This window comes from Sinocyclocheilus grahami, unplaced genomic scaffold (genome assembly GCF_001515645.1).
Source record: "Sinocyclocheilus grahami isolate Dianchi unplaced genomic scaffold, SAMN03320097.WGS_v1.1 scaffold83.1, whole genome shotgun sequence".
Lineage (NCBI taxonomy): Eukaryota > Metazoa > Chordata > Actinopteri > Cypriniformes > Cyprinidae > Sinocyclocheilus > Sinocyclocheilus grahami.
Window position 1 is genome coordinate 326,785 of NW_015505262.1, and position 11,351 is coordinate 338,135.

The following is an 11,351-nucleotide window of genomic DNA, read 5'->3' on the forward strand; positions in this document are numbered from 1 at the left end:
CTTCATGGTGCGGACAGCGACTGCAGGACCCAGTCAACTGCCCAATTGATACAGTTCTGGAGTTTCTGCAGGAGCGATTCTCCGCAGGGTTATCTCCCTCCACTTTGAAGGTATACGTGGCAGCCTTAGCTGCTTACCATGCCCTTCTGGGTGGTCAATCACTGGGAAGACCCCCACTTATCACTCGTTTCCTCCGTGGCACCCTGAGACTGAGGCCGGTACAGAGCACTAAGGTGCCCTCATGGGACCTGGCTGTGGTTCTGGAGGGCTTATGCAATGCCCCCTTTGAACCCATAGAAAAAGTTTCGGTCAAGTTGCTCACGCTCAAGACCATCTTTCTCCTCGCTATTTCCTTACTAAAAAGGATCGGGGATCTTCAGACACTTTCTGTTTCGTGCCTGGAATTTGCTCCAGGCATAGTTAGGGCATTCCTTTACCAGAGGGCCGGGTATGTCCCTAAGGTGCCCACTTCTTCACCAGGGCCCATAGTACTTCAGGCATTCTCTCCTCCTCTGTTCCAGGAAGTAGGCCAAGAAAGGCTTAATCTGCTCTGTCCAGTTCGAGCACTGGACGCTTACGCACACAGAGCTGCCCCGTGGCGTAAGGCAGATCAGCTATTTGTTTGTTCTGGTCCGCCAAAGAAAGGATCTCTGGCGACCAAGCAGACCATGAGTAGGTGGGTGGTCGAAGCCATCTCACTAGCCTACGAGTCCTCTGGCCTCTCGTCACCTATGGTGGTCAGAGCGCACTCGACCAGGAGTATGGCGGCCTCCAAGGCTTTCAACTTGGGTGTGGCCTTGCAGGACATTTGTGCGGGCTGGTCCTCTCCGCACACTTTTGTCCGTTTTTACAACCTAGACCTGGCATCTACCCCAGGTTCCCAAGTTCTCTCTTCATGATGTGCTCGCAAGATACACACACAGGCAGGGACTTGGTAGTATGGCGCAGTGGGTATTCTCGTTCCCAAAGCAATCTTGACGCAGCTCGAGTTCCTGAAAGGGAACGTCTCTAGGTTACGTATGTAACCATGGTTCCCCGAGGGAACGAGACGCTGTGTCTCTTTGCCATACTCCCTGCATCCCTCCAGGCGCTACTTCATAGAAGCTGGTTTGCGCTCTGCCGGATGCGCTTTTATACTTTCTGGTGCTTACGTCACCCCGCTCGTGACGTCTCGCTACTCCATTGGACTGATTTGACACATGCTTCAGAATGTGGTCACGCAGGGGCATTCCCAAAGCGATCTCGACGCAGCGTCTCGTTCCCTCGGGGAATCATGGTTACATACGTAACCTAGAGACGAATTCTCAGAGGACTCCTAAATTAGCCAAAAAAATTTGCTCTGTAATTTTGACAGAGGTTGTGTGAGGAAAAACCCAGATTGCATTCTATTCAGATGGGATTAAAGTCACAAAGTTTGTCTGTGAAACACCAATTTACCTGACCTCCTCAGCCCCTAGTCTTGGGCTTTAATCTCATATTGGTTAGTCTATGCTTGTGTTTGAATGTCTTATGGCTCTGTAGTGGCTTGTTGTGGACGCTGAAATAAGAGCGAAGTTGGGCACAGATTGCTGGTGCTGGTGCCGAAGCTATAAAACAATAAGTGGCTCTTTTCTGAGGACCTGCAATAGTATTGTCTTCATGCAATATACTTCTTTTTTTCTAATTCTCTCTATTTCTCACTGTTTTGCTGCTCCTCCCTGCTCCCTGTCCCAGCAACCACTCGAGTACAGCTCTCAGCAGAGCACTCCAAAAGACACAGCTTTGATTAAAACCTTCAGCAAGACCACCAGCGCAGAAGAAGGGCACAGGCTATGACAACACAAATGGACACACAGTCCCAGCCACACTAAAAGCAAGTTGCATTTGCAACAACTCAAGTAAATGAACACACACTCCACAGCAACACTTAAATTAGTGCACTCTCAGTTGGATGTTTTTATTTGTGTGTGAGAGAATTTGTGAGAGTGTGTGTGCCCATTTGTGTTGCCATCTCATCAAGCATCAGCTGAGTGCCACTGAGCTCAGCGAGTCTGGAGAACGTGTATTTAAGGTCTGACCAAGCTCATGTCTGATGCTTTGTGTCACCCATGGGCTGGTGCCTGCTTAGAAGAGTGAAAGAGCAAAAAACATACAGAACTTTGCAAGCGTACAATCCTATTGTATATACTTAACTTGTATTCTTGCGTGGCAATCATTTTACCCCCAAATGTCTGTGTCTTTTATTTATATATAATTTGATATTATATATCATTAAATATAATATCTAGGTATTATGTCCTTGAATATTGTTTAGCTACCTGTAAATACAAACAAAAAGTAATTAATATAATAATAATAATTTTCTAATGTATTTTAATATATAATATAATACATTGCAATATTACACAGACACACACACATATAACATATTGGATTAGATAGATGGGTTAGATTGCGTTAGATTCTACACCTATTATTACTTGCAATGAAAATCATTTGAAGAAAAAAACTTTGAAATTGGTCTTGTATCTAGAAGCATTTGTGTTCACGTACTTGCATATAGTATGTTTTGAACCAAAATGAAATTGAGCGACAGAGGATGAAAGCGATGAAGCAGGAAGGAGTCTGAAGGCCACGGATATGTCAGCTCGGCCTATTAGCCAAAACCTCTGTAACCTTCCCCAGGTAGAGTGATTTAAGTTTAGTCAGACTGACGTCAATGCCCTCCATCCATCCATATGCCCTGAGAGGACACGCTGCCCCACAAAAGAGCTGCCAAGCCTGGGGCCTGACCAAGGGCAACCATGCCACCCACTGGCCCCCTGGGCAAGAGCCACTCACACCCTGGAGGAAGATGGGAAAATAGAGAGAGCGAGAGAGTGAAGGGTAAAGAGAACGAGGACAGGGAGGAAGACAGACAAGTCAATTGGAGGAGAAAGAGAGTGGATGAAAAATGGAAAAGGGACAGTGAGTGAAGATGATGGAGGGATAAAGCAGAGGAAAATGGAAACATGTCGATAAGAAGAAAGCGAGTGAGTCAAATGGAGATGGGCTGAGTTATGATGGATGTGGTTTAAAGAAGGGAGGGGACATCACACAGAGTAAAAAGGGAGGGCGAGAGTGAGAGAGTGCAGAAAAATGCAGAACGTCAGAATGGATTGAGCTGGAGACTGACAGACTTGAGTCAGTCACATGGTTTAGGGCCTGTTTATGGAAACATATCCTGGCCAGAAATGAGCATGCCCCCCAACCCTCTCCCCCGCAAAAAAAAGACTGTCATCATTTGCTCATCCTCAAGTCGTTCCAAACCAATATTACTTTTTTTTTCTTCTGTGGAGCATGTGTTTTGTCCTTTTATTGTAAGTCAATAGGAACTGAGTTTGTATGCTGACTTTGTATGGACAAAAATAGTTTTCAGATTATTTTGTTTTGTATTCTGCAGAAGGAAGAAAGACATACAGTTATGGAACGACATGAGGTTGAGCAAATAATAACAGAATTTTTATTTATGGCTGCATTTTCCTTTAAGATTTCACTTGCAAGCCAATCACAGAGAGAAATATAGCTTCTCCAGTCACCTTCAGTAGAGATCAGTATAGTCTCTGTTGCTCAGAGATCAAACTGTTGCCACACAGCAGCCACAGGAAATGCCTCTGCATGCCATTTGTCCATGTGCCAACGGGCAGAGAGCAAAGAGGTTAACTTGAAGAGATTCGGGCACAATTAAAGGAGCATGACCAAGTGTAAACACTAATGCCGGCAGTGTAAGGGGAGGCTGCAGGAGGAGGCCCACTGAATGAGGGGATGGTTGAATAATTAAGCTGGAAAGAAAAGTTGATGTCAAGCAGGTGTTCAAGGAGAAAGTGTCAGCCAAGCGGGCCGAAATGGGGAGAAGTGCTGCCACTGCAGTGTAATAATAAAGACTTAATTCAATTAGTGCTTCTGCACTGGTGCACAGCACACTGGCGGCCTGTCAGCTCCAAACAACCCCTGTACTGTTCTTCAGACATGGAAGCACACGCACATACACAATAACATAGCTAAATGATTATACTCATCCAGAATCCTCCAGTATCTTTCAATACTCTGCCCCTCCTGGTTTCATATACCACTGTCTTAGCTACATCAGCCCTCCATGTCTGCTTTATCGTTCTCTCTTCGTTGTTTTGTGGTGGGACACTTCATGTGAAAAGTGTCACAAATGTGAACGCCTCAGTTTGCCTATACAGCAATGTCCTGCCCTTTAGAGTATTCGCCGGTGAAGGAGTATTATTATTATTATTATTATTAATAATAATAATAATAATAAATATTTCTGTTTCAGGCAAGTGCTCATTCAAAAGTGTTTGTGGTGTAATGTTGTTAAATAATTTTGTCTAGTCCATTTTTTTGTATTATATTATATATAATATAATATATATTATTTTATTTTATATTATTTTATATTATTATAAGAAGGGACAAGTGGAAAATATAATTTATATTTGGGTAATCATACTACAAATGCTGTTGATTGAGCTTAACTTGTACTGAGCATAGAATATTCCTTTTAATGATTGATATATACACAGTTATTTTAGATTACGGATCCCTTATGAACTCATGCTGGATGAAAGGTGCAGTTTCTGTGGCTGGCGTAGAGGCAGTGCCGCAGCAGGTTCTCTCCTGGCACATTGGAGCTGGAAACGATCAGTCCCGCTCCATCTGAAAGCAGAATGGACGGGAAGCCGGACTGAGGGTGTTGTCTTGGTGTTATGTAAGGAGAAGGATAGAAAAATAGGACCTGGGTATGTTCCAGGGAGATTCGTGAGTAACCTGCCCCACTACACTTAGGTGCCACACACAGACACCAGTCCTGTTCCATCTGCAGGTCTCCAGCAGCGTGGCGTGGCACAGGAAGAACACAGCATGCCTTTGTGTGTGACCCTATGTACTGTATATACACAGAGCAACTGGACACACATCATGATGTTATCATTACACACATACACGTCCTTGGCATACATGTTTATACATGTATATGCATGGTCCAAAATTTTGACCACACCTGCCAATCATGGATGAATTACAGGTGCATCTCAATAAATTGGAATGTCATGGAAAAGTTCATTTATTTCAGTAATTCAACTCAAATTGTGAAACTCGTGTATTAATAAATTCAATGCACACAGACTGAAGTACTTTAAGTCTTTGGTTCTTTTAATTGTGATGATTTTGGCTCACATTTAACAAAAACCCAAAAACCCACCAAAACTATCTCAACAAATTAGAATACTTCATAAGACCAATAAAAAAAATTTTTTTAGTGAATTGTTGGCATTCTGGAAAGTATGTTCATTTACTGTACATGTACTCAATACTTGGTAGGGGCTCCTTTTGCTTTAATTACTGCCTCAATTCGGCGTGGCATGGAGGTGATCAGTTTGTGACACTGCTGAGGTGGTATGGAAGCCCAGGTTTCTTTGACAGTGGCCTTCAGCTCATCTGCATTTTTTTGTCTCTTGTTTCTACATAAGAGACATGAACATGAAAAAATTTTTCTTTCTTTCTTTTTTCTGTAATTTTTATAAAATGTATGTGTGATTGTTTGATTCCTAGTGAAAATCATGCCACACTAGTGCATGTCAGCATTTCTATGTGTGTGGTGCAAACACACACGAGCAATCCACAGGGCCCCCTGTTACAGGTCATTAATCCAAATCCAGAATGTATCAGTCTGGACATGCTGTGAACAGTGTGCTGTCAGTCAGCGAGTCAGAAAGGAGCGATGCTATGTGTACAGACACAGCCGGAGAGACGTGCCGGAGAGCTCCTGGAATCAATAGCTTATATATAACCCTCATGACAGGCCAAGGCTCTCCTACCACTCACAAGTCACCGGCAGCAGGACAGCATGCTCCAGGAGTGGATGCCATTGATTTAGGGCACGACAGCACCCAGGCTAGTGTTCTACCCGTTGCGTGTGCTCTCCCTCTCCCTTTCTCGTTCACTCGTTTCACTCTATCACCTTCCACAACCGCTTTTGCCTTTAGTAGACATACATACATAGGCGTAGAGACTCACCTCTTGTGATATAAGTGTTGCTTTACATTACTGTCATTCTGTTACATGAAACGTTGAGGACTTTAATGTATTCAGCCGCCATTAGTTCTGACTGCAGGCCATAAAGCTTTTCCCTTCAAATGTTTCATTATAATCTGTGAAAGGACGGGCTTGGAAAGGGACTACCCATAATTAATTTTGCATCACTGAATTAATTGTCTAAAGTGTAAGAAGCCAATTGATAAATTATTCAGCCATTTTTTAGTATGTGTGTTTGAAGGGAAGATGGGGAAAGGAGAGGTAAGAGCCATTTCAAATTGGAAAATTAATATTCATAACTTTTTATGAAGTTAAAAATGGCTATCAATTCAAGGTTTAGAGGCGACTTAATGAACAGAAACAGGCAATTGCTGCTGGCGGTCAGGAATAATTCAGACAAACTGGATCTCTGATTCATACCTAATCATTCGGGTGTTTTTAGACATGGGATCGCAGTGTTGATCCTGTATTTATTTAGCTAAAATAGGTCTGAATTTTATCAAACTTCTGAAAGTGTAAGATGTGTGTTCTCTCCCTTACGGTAATTATGGAAATTATTGCAGTTCTGTTGATTTTTCTCTTGAAGCAATTCTTGAGATATTTTCTTTCCATTTTGATTTAATTTATCATGTTTGGTAGAGTGAATGTTTACTTGTGAGCTTAAAACATAATCCAGCTAAACCAAGCTGTTCAGAACTAAAGACAACACACTAAATCCTTCATTACAGTGCTTGCAAGGCAGGAGTGTATTGATATTCCTTAATCATTCTGTTATTCAGTTTTCTGCCGGCCCAGCTGCAGCTCTAAAAGCTGTAAGGTCGACAGTTTTACAATTGTATACTTTTTTTAAAGTCTGTACTCCACTTGACTTTCATTTGTTAGAATGTTTCATTCAAAATCGAGCCAACAGCAATAATATCATTGTAATATTTATATACTGAATTGCAGTTGAAATTCTTGAATGTTTTTATTATTATTATTTTATTAATTATTTGAATTCTGATTGATTCTTCTGAACAAAGGCCTTCTGTAGCAAATCAATGCGTTTTTATAAGAAAAATATCCATATTCAAAACGTAATAATCACTTTAATCTAGCTTGCGGCAACAATTGTACATGGAAGCAGCTCGGGGAGAATGATGTAAGATGTCGGCATTGCGCATGTGCTGGTGAGTTTTGTGAAAACCAAAGTTTATTTACAGGAGCAAAGGAAGCAAAGTTTCCTTACTTTAGCAAAAGAAAACCAGTCTCCTCTTGGCTTATATCGAAATCCTCCGACATTCTTCTTTACAAATCCTCGTTTTGTACTTCTAATTCGTGACCGTTGTTTTGTTTTGATCTCTCCGCTGCGCTTCGTCACTTCTGAGCGGCACATGCGCAAAACGCCGACGTCTTACATCATTCGCCCGGAGCTGCTTCCATGTACAACAGTGAGCGCAAGCTAGATTAAATTGATTATTATTATATGTTTTAAATATGGTTATTTTTCTTACAAAAACGCATCGATTCGCTACAGGAGGCCTTTGTTCTCCCCCCGGAGCTGTGTGAAGCACTTTTTATTATGGATGGATGTGCTTTATTTAACTTTTGGACTGATGAACTGTAACACCCGCTGACTGCCATTAAACAGCTTGCAAGATCAAAGACAATTTTGAATATAACTCCGACTGGATTCGTCTGAAAGAAAAAAGCCATATACACCTAGGATGCCTTGAGGGTGAGTAATTCATGGGCTAATTTTCATTTTTGGGTGAACTAACCTTTTAAGTGTTTCTCACGCACAGACAACAACAACAACATTAAAAAAATTGCGCATTTAATTTACTCAGCATCAAAGCCTAAAACGTAAGCTTATCTTAAACTTTAATGCTATTCTGCCTTGCAAGCACTGGTGTTTCCCTCATGAAATGCAAATGTAGTTTTTCTTGTTTGGGAATGATGGCTCAACATACATTATGAATGAATTTTCCAGGAACATAATTGAGCTGTGTGTCTGTGTGTGTGCACGCTGTAGATTTAGAGCAGGATTTGCTGCTGACCTCACTCTGATGAGAGAGAGTTGCATCAATATGATTTGGATATGATGATGTTGGAATGGACATGAAGAGTGTCAATTATTTACAGGTGATGTGCCCATTGAATTGGCAGTGAAGTGGCCCATAAATTACCTCCCTCTGTAATCAACCCCTCAGGGAAAATAATTAAATAACTGCTGCAGGAGCAAGGGAACCGCTGTTCAGCAAAGCCTGTTTGACTAGGTGATTTTTGAAAGGGTGGCTAACTTTTAAAATGACATTGGATGGTGAAAAGACATAAAATTGCCCTGCTAAAATGTCCCTAAATCCTCCTGCTGTGAGGAACATTTTGTACTTCAGGTCCATAACAAAGGAACATATAGTTCAGACAGCATATTTGCAGTGAGCACATTTAATGTGCACTGCTGTTTTTGGTTGTATTCTTCTTTTGTAATGGAATAGGACTTAAATATGAGTTCACCTAAACATGAAAATCCTGGCATTATTTACCATAGATATGTATAGGTAGATGCCTTATTAGCGGCTGTTTCTATGGGCCGCTATACTTAAGTCGCCTGCCAAATTGGAATGGTCAAAGCCGGTCCGTGAACACTTGAGAGCAAGTTGCCTGTGTGTCTGCAACTGTAGTTATACACGTATATGAATATCGATATTTGCAATAGACTTGAGCAGATGATTTTGCTAAACTAACACAATACAACCAGGCGAAGCCGTTAGCTAACACAACATTAAAAAGTAACTATAGTTTAAAAAGCTGTAAAATTGAGTTAATACATAGTAAACACCAGTGTTGGTCAGTAGCGCATTACTTAGTAATGCAGTACTGTAATTTGATTACTTTTTTTGTAACGGAGTAATTTAACGTGTTATAATTTTCAAAATAGTAATTAGAGTATAGTTACAAGCTGAGGTCTCTATATGTTACTGCCCCATTACATTGCTGACAGAATGCAGTGTTTTATAATCTAGAGATTGTAAAAAGGATGTCACACATGCACTGTCGAGTCAAGTGCCAGTGGATTAGAGACCTGCTCCCACAAGACCCGATGCAACAGAGTGCAGCACGGGACAAGATGGGCGAGTGCTGGTGCGGGCGGGTAGACACTCGTGTGTGTGCGGGATGCGGGAGAATAAAATGGTTCATGGGACTCCCACAAAATAGAAATATCTAAACAAATCAATTGTTATTCATCTATTGCACAAAAGCAGCATGAACTAATATAAAATATAAACGATTAACAGGTCCAAGCGAGTTTCTATTTAGGCTATAACATGTGTTTGCAGCGTTGAGCAATGCAGTGCTGAAATTTGCTTGCTCTCGAATCCTCTCATTATAACACGAATTGTAGACATTATGAAAGATTCATTATGCATATATTTATTGTGTTATAACAGAGATTTGTGAGATTGCGATGAACTGAGATGTCTTTTAGAGAATATAAATGGAGCGCTCTTTGCTGGCATTCTGCCATGCCAAACCATGCACGCAGCAGCCGCTTGCTTTAGTTAAAAATAACAGTGTTCTGTGAATGCTTTAATAACAAATATTTATCGGGAGTGTGTATTCTGGGATTTCATAAATTTCATGGAGAAAAAAGTAACGTAACTAGTAATGTAACTAATTACTAATTACTTTTGAAATAAAGTAATCAGAACAGTAACGTGATTACTTTTAAAAGGAGTAATCAGTAATCAGTCATTTGTCACCTGTGTACGTTTCTTCGGATATTAAAATTTCTGCAGTTTTTACAACCAGAGGCTGTGCAATGTTGTAGTATCTCACTGACTGACAAAACTCATTGATTTTTATTGTGAGTGATGACAGATTGACCGTTCGAAGATGGTGGACGCGTCGACGTGTCTGGAGCGGCTGAATGTGGCAGCTACCTATACATATCTATGTTATTTACTGTCTCTGACATCATTCTAAACCCAAGTGCATTATTTATTTATGTGATAGAAATTGTGATAGTTTATTTATTACTCCAGGAAGCATATAAAAACATTTTTATTATTATGTATTTGTTTAACCTTGCTTTTCAGAGTTTGTATATTAGAGTAACATGACTGTGGGTAAATGGTGATGTTTATTTTTGGGTGAACTGTTCCTTTAATCAGCAGAACCCACAATCTGGACTTGTCTTCTCACACTGGCTACTAATTGACAGGGCCGAGGGTGCTGTCTGCCAGGGGCTCCCAATGTGCGTTTTTGGATGGACGTTGGGCTCATTTGAATTAACTAGTGCAAAATTTAATTATAAGGAATTATTTCTGGTCTGCTTGGTACCCTCTTTTTATGCGGTTGTCTCGGGTGACAGGAAGTGATTTGGTGCTGGTCCAACATTGTGTCTCTCAACGTTAACATCAGCCTTTTGTTACACAGAGCAAATGAAGAGGGCAAGCCTTTGTGTGTGTCTGCATCTGAGTGTCCCTAAATCATAGCATATATCAGTACAGCTTTGTGTTCAGATCTTTGTGTTTATGTCGACAATTCTGCACACAGACTGAGCTATTTTTAGCATATTGCCTTTATCCTTGTGACCGTGTGTGTGTGTGTGTGTGTGTGTGTGTGTGTGTGCAGTCAAGGCTATATTGTCGTCTCTTTCAAAGGAGTTTAGTCTCATCACACCCCCTCTCCTTGACCTCCTGTTTACCCCGATTCACACACAATAACATCAGTTCCTTCTCCCACATCCCTCCAGCTCCAGAAGTCTGCTCTCTGATGTTATTTACAGAAACACAGAAAAGAAGAAGATTTCCCTCTTCTTCTTTATTTGTGATTATCTCGTGACAAAGAGAATGAAAAACTGAAAGAAAATGAGGATCTTACCTACTTTTCCAGTGTCTGATGGTAAATCACAGAGGGGCAGAAGATTTGGTTTGGTGTGCTTCCCCTTTCCTGCCTCGTTCTGTCAGAGAAAAGGAAAAGCAGGTGATGTCACGCCACAATTAGGGCAGTGCAGGATTACTGCGGAGCCTGGTGCAGGGTTAAGGTTTTTATTTTTATTTTTTATGTATGAATGTGACACATCAGAATCCTTTTAAATATTTGCAAATAACATGACACTCTAATACTGTCATCTAGAGTGAGGGATCAGTCAGAAAGAGTGAGCACGCATTGTGTGTTCGTTTGAGTGGATCTTCAGGTTAGAGATGCCTAAACACTGAACCCTAATCCTCTCCTCCCGAGGTGTGACAAATCTTTGCCTCCCGGGTCAAAATTGATTTATATATATATATATATATATATATATA

At 41.1% G+C, this 11,351-nt stretch overlaps 1 protein-coding gene across 1 annotated transcript in view; it reads left to right on the forward strand.

Annotated features, from left to right (window-relative positions):
• The window catches only part of LOC107586544 (calmodulin-binding transcription activator 1-like), a 491,571-nt gene that overhangs the window by 221,255 nt on the left and 258,965 nt on the right, over positions 1-11,351 (forward strand). The gene's annotated exons all lie outside the window — the stretch shown is intronic.